At 43.4% G+C, this 22,809-nt stretch overlaps 1 protein-coding gene across 2 annotated transcripts in view; it reads left to right on the top strand.

The window, feature by feature from the left end:
- Positions 1-22,809, top strand: part of LOC129711277 (cAMP-binding protein 1-like) — a 132,349-nt gene that overhangs the window by 69,316 nt on the left and 40,224 nt on the right. The window lies entirely within an intron of this gene.

Here is a 22,809-nt window from a genome sequence, read left to right on the forward strand (position 1 = left end):
AACACTAATCCAGACACAGCCTTTTTTTCGTCATGGGTAAAATGAGATTCTGTGATTGCACTGAAGTATTTGCTATAATTTCCCTTTGAAGTACCACTCAGGAAAATGGACTGGACATGTTTTGTGATTTGTCTCAGAGTCAATAGCATTACCCCATTGTTTTTCCACACACGATATACAGTATATATAATATTCACATTGCCTCCTTACACATAACAGCAATTAGGTCAAAAGATTGTGATTTACAAGCTTTCATGTTAATTCATAGTTCAACAAGGAGGCCATCACAGTGCATCTTGCAAATCATACATATTTATATTGGCGTTCGCAAATCTTTTGTTTAGTTTAATTCAGAGATAGAGCGTGAAACAGACCCTTTGGCACTCGGGGCCTGCGCCGAATAGCGATCACCCGTACGCTAGTTCTATCCTATCCACTCGGAACAATTTTTAGAGAAGCAAATTAATCTACAAACCTGATCGTCTTTGGAATGTGGGTGGAAACCGGAGCACCCGCAGGTCGCAGGGAGAACGCACACATTCTGTACAGACAGCACCCATAGTCTCCCTCATCATTTCAATATCATTTCAATATACCAAAAAAACTCATGGCTCACAGAGCTGGGCGGATCCCTTGTCTGGAGACACATCCCAGCCAATATTGAAGTATCCGAGCACTGATGGCTCAGTTTGAGGGCCTGATTTTTCCCCAGTGGCTCTGAGCCCTCTCACCCTCCCCAGCATTCAGGATATGTCTCATGCTGTATGTTGGAAGATATGCATTTGCAGACCCTTGCACCATTAACTGCACTCCTCCCCACTGTCTTCTGCAAGACCTATATCTACACCCTGATTAACTCAATAGGTACTTGCGTGAGGTGACATCTTGCCCATTCACAAAGGGGTACATTTTTCACATTGAATTTTTAAAAAAATCAATGTCCACTGTACAAGCACACAGATCCTTTTTAAACGGAAACAAATTGTCCATTCTAACACTTTGATTCAATTCATCATCTAAAGGCTTGAATAGATAACAAAGTGGAAATGGTCAAGAACTCCAAGTTCATGGCGTAAGTATTGTCAACAATTTGTCCTGGATCAACCACGTTGAAGCTATGGCCAAGAAAGTTCACCAACGCCTTTCCTTTCTCAGAAGACTAAGGAAGTTCAGCATTTCTCTAGACACTGATACCAAATGCTACAGATGCGACATAGAAAGCATCCTATTGGGATACATTACAATTTGGTGTGGCAACAATTCCGCCCAAGAACACAAGAAATTACAGAGAGCTGTAGATGTAGCCCAGTCTACCACACAAACTCCATTTATACATCACGCTGCCTTGGGAAAGCAGCCAACCTAATCAAGGACCATTTTCACCACAGTTATTCCCTCTTCTCCCCTCTCCTCTTGGGCAGAAGATCCAATGCTCGAATGTACATTCAAGAATAAGCAGTGTTTCTTCCCTGCTTTGATCAGACTACTGAACAGTCCTCTCTTAAGCTTGGATGTAGTCCTGATCTTCCAACCTACCTCATTGCAGACCTTGCGCTTTTTAATCTACTCTTTCTCTGTAACTATAACGCTCTAACACTCAAGGCTATTTTGAAACAAGATGTATTTTGTTGCCATTGGTAGAAAACAGTGCACAGCAGCCATGGCCATGACAGGGAAAGTATCCATGAATGAGACTGGGATAAAAGTGGTTTTCTCTATTCCATGGCTCCTCAAACCACTTAGTCACAACTGCAGAAGCATAAGGCAGCGATTTGACAGCAATTGGTCATTTTTCTTATAGGGAAATGAATGAGAAATAGTAGCGAGCTCATACTCCATTTTCCTCAATAAGCATTTCAGATGAGCATTCATTCATCCACTAGTGCTACCTCCACCCTTCAATCCATCCCGCTGCTTTTCAAAGAGTCAGCATACCAAACCCAAGACTGCTTTGTGTTGTCTGATTGCACATTCACTGGGTAGCTGGGAGAAGGGAGGAGAATGGGATTAGGAGGGTGAGATAGATCACCCATGATTGAATGGCGGAGTAATGTTGATGGGCCGAATGGCCTAATTCTGCTGCTATCACTTATGAACATGAACTTATTCCCTTGTAAACTGTTTGGTTTATCAAAGGAATAAAGAGAGCTGTCAAATGGCAGCCCTTCCGACCGGGAGGGTGGGAAAACCACAGCCCATAACCAGGAGTTTTGATATTATCCCATTTATACTCAAAACACTATTTATTTATCTTTTCTACTTGATAAAGCCGTGAAAATATATGATGGGAGTTGGCCTCCATAATTTGTTAATTTTACACATTAGATAGAATTCATAGATAAAGGGCAGCAATAGATAAAGAAGAACACATTCTGATTTGGAACCAATTCATGATCATTGCCTTTATAGTACTAATAGCTGTACTAATACTGGTACAACAATTAATAATACAACTAATACTAATCGTACAAATACAAATACAGCATGGTTGTAGTACAACATATTGTAGTACTAATCATTAGTAACCACACCTGTCATTCAGATTAATCTAATGACCATTTATTATATTTTATATTTCTCCAAGCATATAGAGAGACCATTCAGCCCATCGATCCACGTCATCTCTCTTGACAATCCCGTCCCCATTCCCACAGATGTTTCTCGCACATGCCCATCAGTTCCTGATTCTTCCAGCTCATCATGGTCATATATGCAGCTGGTTAACCTTCCAGCATGCATGGTTTTGTGATGTGGTAGGAAACCAGAGCACCTGGAAAAAATCCATAGTCACAGAGAAAAAGGAAAATGTCCATACAGACATCAGCAGGTGGCTGGGTAGCGCAGTAGTAGAGTTGCTGCCACACAGCTCCAGAGACCTGGATTTGATCCTGACTACAGGTGCTGGCTGTACGGCGTTTTGCCCCTTCACCCTGTGACCACGTAGAATATCTCCAGGTTTGTAGGTTAATTGGCTTTGGTAAAAATTGTAAATTGTCCCTAGTGTGTAGGATAGTGCTAGTGTACAGGGTGATCGCTAGTCGGCACGGACTCGGTGGACCGAAAGACTTGTTTCTGCATTGTATCTCCAAACTAAACTAAACTAAATCAGCCAAGATTTTTAATCACTGTAAACAGGAGGCAGAGCGACATCCTATATAAGCCTGTAGCAGTGAATATCTGAAAATGCTTATTGATCAAAAGAGATTGTCTCCTTTATATATGATAGCATGTAAGATGTACGAACAGATACTGTACAAGAGTTAAAATCTGTTTGAAATTTGGCATTATCTAACTCATGTCAGGTGGCTGTGGGTAACATTTCTATCACATTCACAATGAAGTCATCTTGCAACCTGTTAACTGCGTCGTGAATAAGTGCACCAGCATCCTGTCACCATCCTCTTAATAACATGGAGATGAGTGGTTGGCACCTTCTTCTTAACACATTTTGAATGGATCAGATCTGTCTCACTCCCTGTTTAATAACACATTAACATCTTAGGATTTTTCACAGCAGCGGTCCCCAGCTCAGACCTCAAGCCCGTATCTCGTTTGAATTTGTCGGTCGATGGTGATGTACAATTACCGGTGTGATACAATTGCGACAGTGATGCGAGGAAATGTAACTTTGTAGATTGTGATTGTTGGCGGCGCGACTCACCCGTTGCAGCGGCCCCTACAGCCTGTCTGTCTTTTTTTTTTTTTGTCTAGTTAAATGTAGTGTTTGGTGTTTTTTAATAGTATTTTTAAATGTGTAAATGTGGGGGGCGGGGGGGGGGGGGGGGATAACTATAAATCTCTTCCATGTAAGATTAGGAAGACCCGACCTTTTCAGGATATGATCTCGGTTGTCGTTGGGGCCTAGCACCGTATTCCCCTCAACGCTCCAGCCTGAAAAGACCAAACGGGGGCTCGGGAAGACTGCGGAGCTGCGGACTACTCACCATCGGAGGGCTGGCCTACGCCTCGGAGCGTGGGGAGCGGTGGTGACTCGCTGCTGCGACTCGATCCTGGGGCTCGGAGGCTCCAGCAACGCAGCCTTGAGGTCCGGTGGACTGGGACATCGGGAGCTCGCGGGTCTTGGGGGAAAAAAATAATAGAGACCCGCTTCCCGGAGCATAGCCCCTATTTATGGCGACATTCTCCAGAACTTAAAACGGGGTTGGAACAACCCGGACTGGGACAGTACATCACCCGGCACGGCTTCATGGCCGTGGGACTCACCATCGCCCGTGGGGGTTCCAACCTTGTACTTTCAGACCGGGAGCGGGGCCGTAAATCGCCCCGCGCGGCCTAAAATGGCTTCACTGTGATGGATGTTTGTGTGAATTTGATTATGTGTATGTCTGTAAGACAGTGTCTTTGTTTGTATGGCTGTGGAAACAACATTTCGTTTGAGTCTCACTGGGGCTCAAATGATAATAAATTTGTATTGTATTGTATTGTATTGTAATAGTAAGATTAAACGAGAACTTACCAGTTTGAAGTTTGATCTTTATTTTATGAGTAGGAACGTTGAGGGAATACGTGAAGAACCCCGCTAGGACGCATGCGTGTCATTCTTCAAAGCAGCGGTGTGGAATCACAGATAACTATAACGACTAAACATAGTAAGATTAGAGAAGAGATACCAGTTCAGGATATGATCAAGGGTGGGATCGGAGGGCACGTATTCCCTCAACGTTTCTCCTCATAAAATAAAGATCAAACTTCAAACTGGTAAGTTCTCGTTTAATCTTACTACTTTACTTCGGAGTCACGTGAGTGACTACGTGAAGATTATAAAGCTCTGTGATTCTATGCCGTGGAACGAGTCCATGCCTCACTTCTGCCTTGATTGTGGGGGGAATAGTGTTAACATCATTAGATATCAATACGATCTTGAAACAACAAGAACATTTTTTTTTAATTAAATCCAAATCATAGCCCCTATTTATGGGTAAATCATATTACAGAACTTAAAAGTGTTTCTGCAAATGTTCCAGGTTCTATGACCGGTTTATGATAAATCCGTTGGAATGTTCTTTCCATTGACCATCCTGCCGTCTTGAGGATTTGGTCCATAGGAAACATCCAACTGTTTTTTCATTGATGTAGCTGCAGCCTGGTGGAGTGAGATTTTAAAAATGTTTAGTATAAGTACTCCTGCCTTCCATTAGGACCTGTTTTAGCCATCGTGAGATGGTCTGGGCTGTTACTTTTTTATGTGGCTGTTTGTGGCTAATTAACAGTGCCGTTTCTTTCCCTCTGATGATTCTTGTCTGTTCAATGTATAATAGTAAATGAGTTACCACACAGAGGCAGTCATCCGTCGGGTAGGCCCTGAATTCTATTTTTTGTCCTGCTGTTCCTGGCCTGTTCTGTTTTATTAAGTCATGGATAGAAAAATCAAATTCTCAGATGAAGTGGTCAAGTTGTCCAGCCTTAGTTTTTGTAGCGACTGGACCCTTTGTGCTGTGACCAAAGCCATCCAGCATGACCATTTTCATAGTTAGTTTCTGTAGGGACAGAGCTGTTGGTGGAGACCAGTTTCTCAACATGGTCAATACAATACCCACATCCCAAATTTGGGCATACCTGGTTCTTGGGGGATTCGTGTTGAAAATGCCCCTCATTAGTTTGGTTACCAGGGGGTGAGTCCCTACAGAATGCTGCTCTGTTCCTTGCCATAGGTAGTTTGACAGAGCACTTCTGGCACAGTTGATGGCACTGTAGCTGAGCCCCTCATCGTAGTGTAGACTGGCCAGAAATTCCAGAACAGACGGAATATTGTTGGACCTGTGGTTGAGGTTATTGTCGTGACAGTACTTCCCCCATTTCTTGATGTGCACCAAGTACTGTTTTTTGGTGGACTGTCTGTGGGCTGATACAATCATGTCCATTGTTCGGTCCGTCAGTCCCATGTGTTGTAGAGGCGCTTTGAGACTCTACAAATTAATAAGTTGGTATGTTTATGACAGGGGTGAATTTCCTGTGTTACTGGATGGACCATTAAATTTGGTCTGTGTTGAATGGTGATGCACGGTTCTAATGCCATGTCTAGTATCACCGGGAACCATGGTTGAGTAGGCCAATCGGGTACTATAAGAATCCCAGATGCAGAGTCTTGTTGTATTTTCCTTAGTACCCGACTAATGAGGCAGAAAGGAGGGAATGCATAAATAAACAATTTCCCCCAATGCAGCGAAAATGCATCTGTAGCTGCTGCCCCAGGGTCTGGTTCCCATGAAACATAACTTGGTAATTGGTGATTTAGCCTGGATGCGAAAAGATCGATATCTGGTGTTACATACCGTGCTGTAATTTCAGCAAATACATGTTTATCCAACATCCATGCAGTCTTTTCATTGAATTTGCGTGACCTGGTGTCTGCCACTAAATTTAGTTTACCTGGTAAGTAGGTAGCTGATATCCAAATATTCCTCTGGATGCACCATTGCCAAAGTGTGTTGGCCAGATTGTCACATGATGTCGATTTATTTCCACCCATATGGTTGATATATGCTACCACGGTGGTGTTGTCAATTTGTAGTCTAACATGCTGGTGATTTAACCCCGAACAATATGACTTAAGGCCATGGAATGCACTTAACATTTCCAGGTAGTTTATACCCCGTGCTTTTAATAATGATGCTTCCTGTGCATTCCATCTCCCTCCACAGCTCGAGATGGAATTGGTAGCTCTCCAACCAAGTGCACTGGCATCAGTTTATAGTACCATAGACGGGTTGCTGATAATTAGTGGGTTGGAACAATACTTGCTGTTGTGTACCCACCATTTTAGTTCAATAATGGCTTCTGTAGGTAGCTCCATTGGCCTGTCAAAATAGCCCCCATTAATTTTGAGTGCTCTTATTTTAGCTCTCTGTAAATTTCGATAATGTAAAGGTCCGAATTGTGTGGCTGGAAATGCGGCCACTATTATTCCAATTATCCTGGCTACCAGTTTAATGGAGGGTTTGGTGATGTCAATGATTTCGCTGCAAGCCTCTTTTAAGGCTGTAGCCTTTTTTATCGGCAAAGTCACTGACATGTGAACCGAGTTAATGGTGAACCCCAGGTAATCCATTTTTGTTGAAGGCGTTAATTTAGACTTAACTGGATGGATGATGAATCCCAGTTCTTCGAACAGTTGTTTTGTGGCTGTTACTGCTAGTTTAGCCAATTCCAAAGTTTTGCCAACAATAAATATGTTATCCAGATATGCCATTACCATATGTTTTTGTTTTCGCAGTAACGCCAAGGCTGGTTTCAAAATTTTTGTGAATAACCTGGGGGCTGAAGTTAGCCCATTTGGTAGTGCCCTGTATTTTCAGTCCTGTCCCATCCAGTTGAATTTCAAATAACATCTGTGGTCACCTCTGATGGGTACTGTATAGTAAGCATCTTTTAAATTGATGCTTGCCATATAGTAGCCTACGGAAACTAATTGCTTAGCAGTAACAAAGGTTTCCATTTTGAAATGAATATATTGTATAAAGGTATTTAAAGTTGTCAAATCCATGATGATGCGGCAACCACCATCTTTCTTGTTTTTTATAAAGATATTGACACGAATTCCTGTGATTCGTGTTGGGTATGTTCAATTACTCCTTTTTTATGTTCTCGGGCACTGGCCGCTCCCGGCTGCTCGTTATCCTGCAACCGCTCCAACCGGCCCCGGTGCTCACGGGCACTGGCCGCTCGCTGAGTCAGGCATTCGATCCGTCTTTTGCTTCGCTTTGCCGCCCGGCCGAGGAGTGGATTTTGCCGGTGCGGGAGCAAAGTCGGGCACAGCTGATCCCACGTTGGGAGATTGGCGTGCTGTCGGCTGCTGCTGGTGCTGCTGGCTGCCCACAACTTCGCGGTTCTCCCCCTCCAGCTTTTTCGCAGCCTTCATTCTAGTTGCTCTGTCCATTTTCCCACCTGCAAGGTAAGTTGGAAAAACGCAGAGTCCCTTACCTGCTGTTGTCGGCTTTTTGATTCTGCCGCTAAAGGGGACGTCCTCCCCCTGCTGTGACTCATTGCAATGCGTGTAGCGATATGACACGCATGCATCCTAGCGGGGTTCTTCACTTAGTCACTCACGTGACTCCGAAGTAAAATTGCACAGAGAAGGCAGAATAGTTAGAACAGAGCAGGAGAGAAAAAAAGGATGATGCACGAACAAGTGAGGAGAGGGAGCCATAGAGAGAAAGGCAGGGAGAAAAACAGCAACTGGGAAAAGGCACCTGAAAAACAGAGAGCATTGATAAAAGTATAAGGAGAAAAGCGGAAATTAAAGGAAACATGAAAATGAAATAATAAAGATAACCTGAAAGAACAATGTTAAAATATTGAAAGGATGGGGAGAGATTTCATATTCATTTCATATAAGACAGATGAAATGTCATTCGAAAATGATGGAAATTGAGAGAATGAATGGGTAAGGGCTGCGGGAATACAAAACGAGAGATCAGGATAGGGAGAGAGAGTGTAAATGCCATTCAAGGGATGTGTAGCTCAGGCCTATACATAGACTTCAGCTGGTGATTGTGCGAGGTATCTGCATCACTCTCTTTCTGATTTTGGTGGCACAGATGTCAGACACTCTACGACAGATGGAAACAACAAGTAAAAGCATAGCAAGGCAGCGGGGGGCTCAAGTCACAAGAGATCCACTATGTGCTGAACAGATTCTCTTTGCTCTAAACTACCCAGAAGTCTGGAAGGCCAGCAAGAATGGCTCAGCTTTTAGGGAAAGGAATTAGCAGTTGGTGGCTTGCACAGATGTACTTACAGGCTCACAGACCTCCGAGCAGGGATGGAAAGCTGGCACTCTCGTGTCCTGTTGAGTCTCCATTGTGCTCCTTGTATCTTTCACGCGTGTTTCAATAACTCCCTCGTATGGAGCTCACCATGGCCCTGTTTCACCTTTGTTAAGACCTGATGCACATTTCCTCCCTCCCTTTCTGAGCGTAGTTTTGCTCAGATTCACACCACAAAACTGGAACATAGAAAAAAACCTCAACTGTGGTTCCAGATCTTTGTCATTCACAAATGTGCAGAAATATCCAAGTGTGAAATAATTAAAAAATCAACAAAAATATTACCATTGTAGGACTAAAACGATTAAACACGATTGCGCACATTTAAACTTAAATTAAGTCAAATAAAAAATGGCTATTTGCCATTCACCTGGTCATACTTTCTTTCAAGTCATGCAGCATGTAGTTCTGGCTTCAAAATGACCTTGTTGGCATCAAATCACCTTTCCACACTGACTGACGACATTGGGGCCATGTGTGGCCATAGTCCCGAAATAGACACTTCGGCCCATCTCATCTATGCTGACTATTGCACCATTAACCTGGTCCATATTTCTCAGCCCCAGACAGAGGAAATATGAGGAAATGTTCTCTTTCCCCTTGGATTCAATAAGGATTCTACCGGAACAGCCCAGGCATCCCAGGGCTAGAATGCTGCAGTTAACTCTGAGTTTGGATTCAGTTAAGTGTTTAAAACCTGGTAGATGCAAACAAATCTGTTGGTCTTTAGAGAAAGATCTGCTCCATTAACACGTGTGTAATCAGCAAGCCCTTCAAAAAATGTGCAGATTTATTGTCCCACACATATAATATAACCATATAACCATATAACAATTACAGCACGGAAACAGGCCATCTCGGCCCTTCTAGTCCATGCCGAACACTTATTCTCCCCTAGTCCCATTTACCTGCACTCAGACCATAACCCTCCATTCCTTTCCCGTTTCCATATACCTATCCAATTTATTTTGAAAATGGTAAAAACGAACCTGCCTCCACCACTTCCACTGGAAGCTCATTCCACACCGCTACCGCTCTCTGAGTAAAGAAGTTCCCCCTCATGTTGCCCCTAAACTTTTGTCACTTAATTCTCAAATCATGTCCTCTTGTTTGAATCTTCTCTACTCTCAATGCAAAAAGCTTATCCATGTCAACTCTGTCTATCTCTCTCATCATTTTAAATACCTATATCAAGTCCCCCCTTAACCTTCTGCGCTCCAGAGAATAAAGACCTAACTTATTCAAACTTTCTCTCTAACATGGCCCTGATTTCATCAAATCAGTGTGTGGAAAGCAGATTTGATGGCCATGATTGCCTGGCCCCTCTACATAAACAATCCAAAGCAGTAATTGCAACTTGTAGGTTTCCTCCGAGTGCTCCGGTTTCTTCCCCCGTTTCTTAGATGTGCGGGTTTGTAGGCTACTTGGCCCCTGTTAACTGCCCTTCGTGCATAAGGAGTGGTTGCAAACGTGAGATAACATAGAAATAGTGTGAACGGGTGATGAATGGTCGGCAAGGACTCGATGGACTGAAGGGCTTGTTTCCATTCTGCATCTCTAAACAAAACGAAAATTTAAGAACCTGCCACATTCTAGAAACCAATCAGCTTAAGTACATGTCAGCTCAAATGCGCCTTTGGTGCATGTCTTCTGTGTAACTTCTCTCTTTGTGCTCCTGACTTCAGAGACTACTGCAACATGGCAAAAAGCACTTAATTATCTACACCCGTCAGCTCTTGTCTGCAGGTTGACCCATTGAGGGACTTGTGCGAGCTCCAGTGAAAAGTGCCTCTACACTGAATGTGAGTCTGAGGTATAATATCTGACTGCTCGATGGTTAGAAATCATTAGAAGTGAATGATGGCAGTGTGGCAAAATGGAGGAGTGTGTCAGATTGGTGGTAGACTTGGTGGGATGTGACATTTGAAGATTTTTCCTTGAGGGCATTGAACTAGGTGTAGCGTTGCTTCATACCTTGACTTTTGCCACTAGTCTCAATGGCCATCTCCTCTCACTGCCTTCTGGCCTTGGGTCAGAAGGTCATCCTCCACCACCTCAGCTAAGGCACTCAGTGCAGCACCTGAAAGCAGTTCACAGTTTCCCAACTCTGCTTCTGTTGCAGAAAGACTGCCAGCAGCCGTCCTGCCAAATTGTACCTTTCCTCACTTTACGCGGGGTATGCTGAATTAGGGCGAGCTCCTCTTGACAATGTGCCCAGACAGTGTAATTAATTCTGGTTGGATTTTACAATCATCAAAAATGCAGAAGGCACAATGCTGTATAACGCTAAACAGTCTTGGGATAATCACCCATTGTAATCTCTGCACATATATTCAGGGCTATAAAACATAACTGTCCCCCTCCTGTCTAGCAAACAGCCAACAATGGCCTGTTTCTTATAACATTGTAACTTTTTTGCATATCTTGCATTTATTAGTTCTTTATCTCTCTATATCACTGTCTATATCTCTTGTTTCCCTATCCCCCTGACTAGTCTGAAGAAGGGTCTTGACCTGAAACATCACCCATTCCTTATCTCCAGAGATTATGCCTGTCCCGTTGAGTTACTCCAGCATTTTGTGTGTATCTTCGGTGTGAACCAGCTTCTGCAGTTCCTTCCTATGCATTTCCCCTCCTCTCGGGTATTAGAGCCTTCCTCCCAACCAGTGTTAAGATGACAGGCCAGCAGTTGCCTGGTTTCTCGTTCACACCCTTCTTAAATAGAGTGACATTAGTAATTTTCCAGTCGAATGGAATATTTCCTGAATCAAAAAGGCTTGAAGGATTCTGATTAATGCCTCTGTAATTCTTCCCACCCTTGTATAATATTCTTATTCTGAAGTGAAAACTCATTTTCTGAAGATGTAAAATTTCTACGTTTTTAGAGATTAAAAAGGAAGAGGAATCCCTGTGTTTACAGGCAGGCAGTAAAAATACACTGGCTCAGTTATTCCCACTCGGTGATTTTATATCTGGTAACTACAACCGGGTAATTCTCAATAAATATGATCTGTTTGGGAAGATCATTTACAATGCATAACTTTGCAGTTCTGAGAACGCAAGCTGGTTTTGTTATGCTTGTCAAATAAGTGTAGGTGTGAGGCACAGGCACTGCTTTAGAGATGGATTGTCTCTATTCATTTACAAATATTTCTCAGTATGTTACTGTTGATCGTAGAAAATCCTCACTTCAGGGGATTCCTCATCTCAAAGGAATAAATACCCATCGGGAAGAGATTTACTCAAATGGGGATGAGAATATTCTGCAGTCCTTTCTCTCCATTCTTTTTTGTCTAAGTTTCCTTTCTCACACTCACTCTCATTCCTTCTTTCATCATTTTTTCTTCTCCATACTTCCTTTTGGTTCTCTATACTTCTGCTTCTCATTCTCCTACTTCCCCTTGTTTGGCTCTTATTAAAATCGTTACTTCAATCCTTTCTCCTTTGACTCCAATCACACCTCACGCTGCCTCGGCAAGGCCAGCAGCATAATCAAGGACAAGTCGCACCTTGGCCACTCCTCTCTCCCATCAGGCAAGAGGTATTGAAGTGTGAAAACGTGCACCTCCAGATTCTGTGACAGTTTCTTCCCAGCTGTTAACAGGCAACTGAACCACCCTGTAACCAACTAGAGAGCACTATCTACCTCATTGGAGACCCTCGGACTATCTTTGATCAGACTTTGCTGGACTTTATCTTGCACTCAACGTTATTCAAGTTATTCCTTTTACGTGTGTCTGTACACCGTAGATGGCTCGATTGTAATCATGTATTTTCTTTTTGCTGACTGGTTACCATGCAACAAAAGCCTTATACCGTACCTCAGTACACGTGAATAAACTAAACTCAAACTCAAGCTCCATTCACATGTGCATAGTCCTTTCTCTCACTTTTACTCTATCTCTCTCTTTATCCTTGTGTTATAATCCCTCGTTCCCTCATCGTCACTTTCTCACTCTGCAGCATACCCTTTCTCATACTGATTGTGGATGATCCGCCATGATCACATTGAATGGTGGTGGTGGTGCGAAGGGCCAAATGGTCTACACCTGCACCTATTGTCTATTGTCTATGCCCTCTCTGTTGGTTTCTCTTCAGTGCTTTGCTCACTTACACTTGTTAATCTTTCAATTTCATTTTCAAACAAACAACAGTGTGGAAACAGACCATTCAACCCAACTTGCCCACACCGACCAACATGTCCCATCTAAACTAGTCCCACTCACATGCGTTTGGCCCATATCCATCTAAATCCGTCCTATCCGTGTACGTGTCCAGATGTCTCTTAAACATTAGGATAGTCCCAGTCTTAACTACCTCCTCTGGCAGCTCGTTACATACACCCAGCACCCTTTGTGTGAAAAAGCTACCTCAGATTCCTGTTACTTTCTGAAATATTGGTCAAATGCTCCAAAACAAAGCTCAGAATGGATCAGAGAGCATCTCAAACCCCTGAGCTTCCAGGGCCCTTAACCGGGCCCTGGACCCCGGCATTGAGGGACTTCATGATGTGTGCAGTGCACACATTATTTCACATTAAGTTTTTTGTAATCCTGTCATGCCACCCCCCTTTTTGAGAAGCTTTGTACGGGCCTGTGATAGTCATAGAGTCCTGCAGCATCATTCGGCTCAACTTGACCACGCTGACCTACATGCCCCATCTACATGTCCCACTTGCCTGCGTAAAATAATGTTGAATAATGGTTGCGCTCTTTATTATTGAACCCATGTGCACTGAAAGTACACAATCTCATAGAGGAAATACGCATACAACATTCCTACAAGGAAATGCACAAACATAACATTACAAAAACATGATATTCCATCCCATGTTTATTAATACGACCAATTCAGCCTTTCCCTGTTTTATACCGCTTGACACAGTCTCTCACATTTGAGGGAGTTTCTGATCACACACCGGATGATAACTAATGTTTTTTGGATGAGAGGTCATTGACTACTACATCAGTTGAGATGATCTTTTTTCAAATTCATAACAGTGGATTGTGTCAGCAATGAAGAATGGCTGCTTCACTTTGTGCTTTGAGAAGCATGTGATGCTGTGATCATGGAATCTTTTGTGGTGATAACTTCAAGTGGCTCTGTATCAAATGGAAAAGCAAAGATGAGCACCATGAAAGCAAAACACAAAGAAACACATGAAATTCAGGTCAACATGAATACAGCCTTAGGTTACAGGTATTCTAAAATCCAATGACTGGGAAGGATAGAAAGGAAATGTATTTCTTTGGCTGTAACTTCAACGGCTACGTGTAACAAAGTGTTTCTTTTTTGCCCATACGGTCATTGAATTTCATAAGACCCGCAACCCTGGGCTTTATTTGTGCTGTTCTGAATGTCATGTTTTTTGGTGTATTTGCTTTCATGAGTGTCTTCATGTATCAGTCAGGGTACCACGAGGAGACATATGTGCGTAGCTTGTGCAAAATCAAATATAGCTGATGCTACTGCTGCCATCAAAGCAGCACCGTTCTGTGACTCCATTATAAGGTATAATGCTCACACTTCCATGACTTCCCTTCAGCGTGAGGAGAATGAATACGTTTCTCTGCTGTTTGCACTCATCTCTCCACTGCATCATTGATGGGTGCTCGGTGGGGTGTGATCTTGCATTGCGTGAAATCAAATTTGCAAACCTCCCGCAGCTATCAGCATTGAACGGCTGCTACCTAACCATCCTCTTGTGAGAAACCAAACAGCACAAAGGTACAATGACGCTTAGCAATAGAAGCTTTCAGGGCATCAACTATAGCAATCTTCAATTATTAGTAAATTACCATCAGAGTGAAATATGCAAAATTAATACCAACATTATCCTGTCTTGAAGTCTGACATCCAACTACTGAACACATTAGGTTTTTGCCTTAAATGTAAAGGCTTTGTTCCTGAGAACTGTAAATTCACTCTTAACAATTGCTCAGTTTGCATGCCTGAAGAAGGGTCTCTTCGCGAAATGTCACCCATTCCTCCTCTCCAGAGATTCTGCCTGTACCCCTGAGTCACTCCAGCTTTTTGTGTCTATTTTCATGTTTCATTGTTCATAGTTCCCGAGAACTGTAAATTCCTCTTAACGATTGCTTAGTTTACATGTTTCTTTTTAGGCCTTCATGAACAATAACCGGCACGTTTTCCTAGTGACTGTGGGTTGATAATGTAACTACCTCACAGTACAATATCTGAGGTAAGTGTGATCATGAGTTCATTGTAAACTTAGTGCAAAGCTTACAGTGTAGTTATGTCGTCACTAGAGGGAGCACCTTCTGTAGCCTGATTCCATTTTTTTGAATTTGCTGTTGTACACAGGAATAAACTAAACGTTGCTTTGTTGCAGCTTGCATTTCAGTTCATTATTTTGGGCTCTGTGTTCATACTCACATGACTGTTTAGATTTAGTTTAGAGACGCAGCATAGAAAGAGGCCCTTCAGTCCACCGAGTCTGCAACGGCCAGCAATCCCCATACACTAGCAATATCCTACACACTAGGGACGGTTCACATTTTTTCTCGAAGCCAATCTGTAAATCTTTGGCGAGTGGGATGAAACCAGATCACCCGGAGAAAATCCAGGCGGTCACGGGGAGAATGTACAAACCCAGTAGAAACAACACCCGTAGTCAGGATTGAACCTGGGTCTCTAGTGCTATAAGGCAGCAACTCTACTGCTGCGCCACCGTGCACCCAAATATACTGATATTCTGGTTGTAACTTCACCTTCATGACGAGAGGCATCGGCTGCTGAGGCTGTGTATGTGACCTATATGATGTGAAGAGTTATGTTCAATCAAAACTTAGCAGAGTATCAGAATCAACTGAGATTACATATAATATTCTTAGGGGATTGGACGGGGTAGATGCAGAAAATTTATTCCCGATATTGGGGGAGTCCAGAACCAGAGGTCACAGATGAGGGAAAACATTTTCACCCAGAAAGCTGTGAATCTGTGGAATTCTCTGCTACAGAAGGCAGTGGAGGCTAATTCACTGGATGTTTTTAAGAGAGAGTTAGATTTGGCTCTTAGGGCTAATGGAATCAAGGGATATGGGGAAAAGGCCAGAACGGGTTACTGATTTTGGATGATCAGCCATGATCATATAGAATGGCATTGCTGGCGAGCAGGGCTGAACGGCCGACTCCTGTACCTACTTTCTATGTTTCTATGTTACATGGAAAGGCATGTTATCAATCATAGATGTTATCTGCAATGAAAACTGTCCAAAGGTGGAGCACTGCTACAAGCAAATATTTTCTGACTGGGTGGGTGGCAGTGAAATTGTTGACGGTTTGCTCACTCATCGCATTGACAGATGAGCCGGTATCATAGAGTACATTGGTTTGCAAGTTGCAGATACTCTCTTTACCCCATGGCTGAATGCTCTGACGAGAGCAGTGAACAGCTAATGTATAGTCAGGATCATCAGAATTGTTGCTGACTTCTGCTTTGCTTCAACACTTGTTACACGGTCCAATGAGTTCTGTCATAGTGGGTTTGCTGAACAACAAACCTTCATGAAATGGATGATGTACATGGTTTCTCCACACCAGTCCATTCAAGTCCGTGCAGTATTTCTAACCTAAGTAATAGATGGTTCTGCCTACCTCAGTGGCCTGAGTAATTCACTGCTTCAGGTGAGAGGTTCTGCTTTGTTTGTTTTGTTTTTCTGATCCCATTCGCAATTGTACTTTGTGGTGATTCTCTCTCAACTGCTATGCTCTGTAAACTGCAATGATCTTGCCAACTCAAGCAACTCAGGCAATTTGAAATCCTTTCCAAGGGCTCTCTGTCAGTTGCTTGGACAAACAGCATTCAATAATCTGCATTTTGGCTCCTACTCAATATCAGTAATTTCACATTCTTCAATACGTAGTCTTGAGCATGTGCAATGCGAGAGAGACACAGAGAGAGAAATTCAGCATGGAAACAGGCCCTTCAGCCCATTGAGTGACCATCAATCACCCCTTCACAGTCGTTCAATGTTATCCCACTTTCTTACCGACAACAATTAACCTACAAACAAACCCACACGTCTTTGGGATGTGAGAGGAAACTGGAGCTACCGGTAGAAACCCACGCGGTCACAGGGAGAATGTGTAAACTCCACACAGACAGCAGCCAAGGTCAGGATGGAACCCAGGTCTCTGGCGCTGTGAGGCAGCGGCACTGCTACCTGCACCACTGTGGATCAGCTGTTTTATTTGTATTTTGCATTGTGCTGTAGAACACAGTTCAAGCGGGGTGCAATATGTTTCAGTATCAGCACAGTTAGTGGTTATTGATGACAACGTGTCACCCTGTAATTCCTCACTGCCATGGTGTGCCAGGACTGTTTTTTTAACTTAAATCATCTGTAATTCCAGATCCTATGATTGCTCCTTCAAACTTGCAATGTCACTTTTCCCAGTGGAGTGGAACCACTGCTGGCTACCAATTAATCGGTCTGAGGTCAGCATGGTCTTGGCTGCATGCAAATAAAGTATTGGTGCACTGATAGTAGCGAGATTACTGTTTACTCATACGTTATTTCCTATGGTTTGTTGGCTGGCACAGACTGATTCATTAGATTAGGTGTTAGAAATTGATGTCTCCACAGTAGCTGCAGGGTTAACTGGCAGCTGCCTCGATTTCAGATGCAGCAGGCAATGGAACAAACCACAGCAGATTGATAACAATATGAAAATTGCATCCTGAGCTGTACTCAAAATATTCAAGAAGAAGCAAATTACACTCCAGTTCCTTCTCCCATTCTGGTCGCCGGTGTAAATTGTGACCTACAAGTGCTTGACATGTGTGATTAATAAGAAAAACTCGCTGCTGCATGACAGAGAACAATGACCACTTTCTTTACCACCACACCTGAAGTACCAGGCATGCTGGAAACTCTACATTGTACTAAAGAAGAATTATACACGTTTTGTTTTGTAAGGAAATGCAGCAATATAACATGATTAAAACATCACTATAACATTCCAAACAGGTACATTAGGTCACAGGGCTATGGCTACCAGGTTCATAGAAACATAGAAACATAGAAAATAGGTGCCGGAGTAGGGCATTTGGCCCTTCGAGCCAGCACCACCATTCAATATGACCATGGCTGATCATCCAAAATCAGTACCATATCCCTTGATTCTGTTAGTCCTGAGCTACATCTAACTCGGGGCATGGATCTTAGGGTCCTCCAGTACTTCTAACATGTAGACTAGACTTTGGACTGTTTGCAATTTTTTATTTTTTTTATTTAGGCGGCACCAACATTGTGTCCATTGTGCATTTGTGGGTTGTGTGCAAAGGAATTTCCCTGTGCTGTACATACATGACAATAAAGAACCATTGAAATGTCATCAACAACATTCAGTTTCTGTTTTGCTAAGAACAATCGGCTCCAGACCTCAGTGTATTGTTGGTGCAAGCGCAGGTTAAGGGGATGAAGTACAGAGATGGCTTGTGAGTGACTGTATTTAGCGCTAAGGCAGTGTTGGACTGTTGGCATCAAGGGTAGTCTAGTAATATTAAAGTCAACACGAATAAATGATGAAACACTCCATTAGTTGTCATCAAACTTTGTACATAAAAGATGGCCATGGTAGTTGGAGACCAAACACTCAGCTCCAGGTCACTGCTGCAAGCATTGCTCAGGGTAGTATAGAGCCCAACCATGTTCAACGCTTCATCAACTAACCTTGGCTGTTGGCTGTGCAGCATTCAGCCCAATTGCAACTGCTCACTAAATGAAAGTGCAGCATGGTGGCACAGCGGTAGAGTAGCTGCCTTACAGTGCCAGAGCTCCGTAAGGTTGCTCCGGCTTCCTCCCACACTCCAATAATGTACAGGTTTGTAAGCTAATTGGCTTGGTATAATTGTAAATTGTCTCTAGTGTGTGTAGGATGGTGTAAAGGGCCTGTCCCACGAGCATTCGACTGCATGCAGCAAGCGCGACCTAACGTGGTCGCTTGAGCCGTACGGCCTCACGGGGCCGGTCCCACTTCGATCACCGGGGCCGTGTGGAGTTGTGCGGAGCTGGTCCCGACATCGCGCGGGGCTCCGGAAAACTGACAGTTTAAAAATTCCGAGCGGCAACGGCCTGCCGGCCTGCAGCTACATTGAGGCCGTACGCAACGCCTCGACGGGCATATGCAGCGTTTTGATGCCGTACGCAGCGTCTTCAGGTTCAGGAATAGCTACTTCTCCACAGCCATCAGGCTATTAAACACGGCTCGGACAAAACTCTGAACATTGATAGCCCATTATCTGTTTATTTTAACTTTATCAGTTTATTTAATCATGTGTGCATATATTTATATAATGGTATATGGACACACTGATCTGTTCTGTATTCTTGCATACTATGTTCTGTTGTGCTGAAGCAAAGCAAGAACAGATTATCGGTGGGGGCGCTGCAAGCCAGCGCCCTGTCAGCAGCGTGACCGTATTTTTTCCTACTTTTTTTGTTTTTTTTTTAGTATGTTTTAAAGTATGTTTTTAATGTTCCTCTGTGTGCCTTGTGTGGGGGGTTGTGTGGGGGGGTAAGGGGGAAACCGCTTCGGTCGCCTCCTCCATGGAGAGGCAACTTTTTCCAGGTCGCCTCCCCCGTGGCCTAGCGAGGATTGGTGCGGCCTTTCCCGGAGACGCGCCCTGGGCTACAGCGGCGGGCGCAGCGTGGACTCTCGGTGTGGAGCGGGTGAGCCCTCGGTAGGGCTCGCCGGAGGGGAGCGCTCCATTTCGCTGGCCTGCAGCAGCCGGCAGCCGGCAGCCTGAAGCCGCGGTCTGCACAGCTCCAGCTGGCGCGGCGTCCGCAGCCCGGGATCGCTCGTGGCGGAACCGGGAGCAGAAGAAGCTTCCACCGCCGGCCCGCGGCCAACTTCTACCGTGGACCCGGCGTGGACTTAGCATCACCGGGGATCCCTGGAGGGAAGCTTTGACCGCCCTCCCTGCGGTCTGTGGTGCTTCTGGCTGCGGCGCGGCGGGGACTTTAAATCTTCGACCGTCGGCCTGCGGCCTACACCATCCTGAAGCCGCGGTCTCCGGTGGGTAAGAGCCGACTATGGACTGGCTCTGGACTCTGGTCCTGACCATGGGGGGAATGGAGGAGGACTGGAAAATGTTTGTGCCTTCCACCACAGTGGTGGATGTTTGTGTCAAATTGTTATTGTGTATTGTGTGTTCTTTCTCATTGTATCACTGCTGACATATTCATTTCACTTGCACTTTATGTGCAATGTGACGAATAAACCCGTTTTGTATTGTATTGTATTGTATTGTATTGAATTTCATTGTCCTATCAGGGACACATGACAATCAACTCTCTTGACTCTTAACTTGACTACTCCAGCGTTTTGTGTCTATTCTCGGTTAAACCAGCATCTGCAGTTCTTTCCTAAACAAAATGGTAATAACTACTGTTTAAAGTAACATCTCAGCTTCTCTCTAGCTTATTTATTAATGATCTTAAATGCATATAAATAAGTTGCATGATCCCACACACCATACATCAATCTTTAATGAATGCAAGACAATATCCTCATGCTGGGTAGCTAATCTTTTGCCTGAAACAGATATGCCCGTTCCAATCTGTAAATATCCCTAATCCATCTTTGAGTGACATTAAAGTTTGTGTATTAAGTTCCCAGGTGCACCATTTTAACGCATTCATTAACCCATTAACTGTGTTAAAATGACACACAGAGGAATTTGACATTTATAACAACCAACAATGCAAGTAGGACTGCAGCCCATAAATAAGCACCGTGAAGAATTGAAATCCATATATCTTTGAAGTTTGGAAGAATGGGGAGTGATTTTAGGGAAACTTCTGAGGGAGAGGCATGGGAAGAGGGGAAGAGTGAATGTGTAGAAGTTGCCACTGGAAGGAGAATCTCAAATGAGGGGGACAAATAACAAGATTAGGGGGAAGTTATTTAAAACTGAGCAATTTTAACTCACAAGGTGTGGTGAATGTCCAGAATTCTCCATACCGGGGAGTCATGGATGCTGGATTATTGGGTTATTTAAAGAAGTAGATATGTTTTTTAGTTTAGTTTCGAGATAAAGCGCGGAAACAGGCAACCGAGTCCGCATCGAACGCTGCTCTCCGCACATTAACATTAACCCACACATACACACAAGGGAATATTTACATTTTTATACCAAGCCAATTAACCTACAAACCTGTACGTCTTTGGAGTGTGGGGGGAAGCTGAAGATCTCGGCGAAAAACCCATACGGTCACAGGGAGAACGTACAAACTACGTACAGACAGCAACTCTACCACTGCGCCACCATGCTGCCCATTTTATGAAAGAACAGGAAATTGAGGTTTATGAGGTACAGATACAGAATAGTTGAGCCATTGGGTAGATCAGCCAAGGTTACCTTGAATGGCAAGGCAGTTTTGTGGGGTCATAAGAAACATAGAAACATAGAAAATAGATGCAGGAGTAGGCCATTTGGCCCTTCAAGCCAGCACCACCATTCAATATGATCATGGCTGATCATCCAAAATCAGTACCTCGTTCCTGTTTTTTCTCCATATCCCTTGATTCTGTTAGCCCTAAAAACTAAATCTGACTCTCTTGAAAACATCCAGTGAATGGGCCTCCACTGCCTGTGGCAGCAAATTTCCACAGATTCACAACTCTCTAGGTGAAAACATTTTTCCTAATTTCAGTCCTAAATGGCCCACCCCTTGGTGTTAAACTGTGACTCCTGGTTCTGGACTTCCCCCAACATGGGTAACATTTTTCCTGCACCTAGCCTGTCCAATCCCTTAAGAATTGTATATGTTCCTATGATCTCCTTCCATCATTCTAAATTCTAGTGAATTTTGGTGTACTGCTGAAAAGATTTTCTTGCCAGACCTAGAATTGATGGATCGTGGCGATTCTATATAACTGCTTATAAATATAACATATATGATTTTGAAGGCTGATGGAAGATTCAAATGATGTCTTTGGGGACATTGCAAGATTATTTTCTCTAGGCCAAGAGATTGGTATTTGGGGGTGGTAGGGTGGTGGTGGGGGAGGGGGGGGGGGGGGTGCATTTATAAGCTCAAGCAGAAGATTTAATAGAGAATCCAGGAAAATGTCTTCCACCAAAAGGTGGCCAACATCTGAAACTCGTTGTCTGTAGTGGTGGTGAAGTTGCAATGCTTGATGTGTCATACGTTTCAAGGTACAGAGGGAAAGTTGCAGAAGGATTAGTTTCTATTGCATTGATGAATTCCTCATTATACTTTTAGTCTACATAGACATGATGGATAGAATTACTTCCTTGCACACTTGCAAACCTGCCTCGGGTAATCATTAAAGTTTCCAGGGTTGCGTTCACCGAAGACAAGAATCTCTTGCCGACTTTACCAGTGTCCCTCCTCTGTTATTTATCGTACCGACTTGTTATCTCTATTCTGTCTATGGGCCGGTGCTGTGCTCAAGGTGCCTGCTTTACTTAATTATACAGTATGTGTCACCCTGCTGCTGAGTAATTGAATGTAAAACACTGAGATATTTCTGAGAGATGTCATACAACACTCCATCAATACAAATCTTTCATTGCTTTGAATTCTACTTGAAGATTGTTGATTAACCTGGAAAGGCCATTACAGCATAGCCTGTATAATAAAATTATTAATAATATATTTTATCTCCACCATGAGCTCCTATTATGATACCGGATGATATAATATTAATTTACAGCTGATAAATATTTTATGTGAAAGAAGGAATTATTTCCTCAAATATTTCTTCAAATCTTCTGGTGGGTTCATATGAAAATTGTATTACAGTGGCATTAGAGATCATCATCAAAGTGTCTTGCATTAAAAGCACCAATAGCATCCATTCCCAAGGTCCAGAGTGATTAACCCATTGATAAATTCTCTCTCTGTTTTCTTATGCTTTTCTGCTCAATTCCTATTGTATTATATTGAAGTAATCACTCGTTTGTGGCTTCATTCTCTCAGCGGGGTAAAAATACGCTGCAGGTCCCCATATTGAATTGAAATTAAAG

Source organism: Leucoraja erinacea, chromosome 29 (assembly GCF_028641065.1).
Source record: "Leucoraja erinacea ecotype New England chromosome 29, Leri_hhj_1, whole genome shotgun sequence".
Lineage (NCBI taxonomy): Eukaryota > Metazoa > Chordata > Chondrichthyes > Rajiformes > Rajidae > Leucoraja > Leucoraja erinaceus.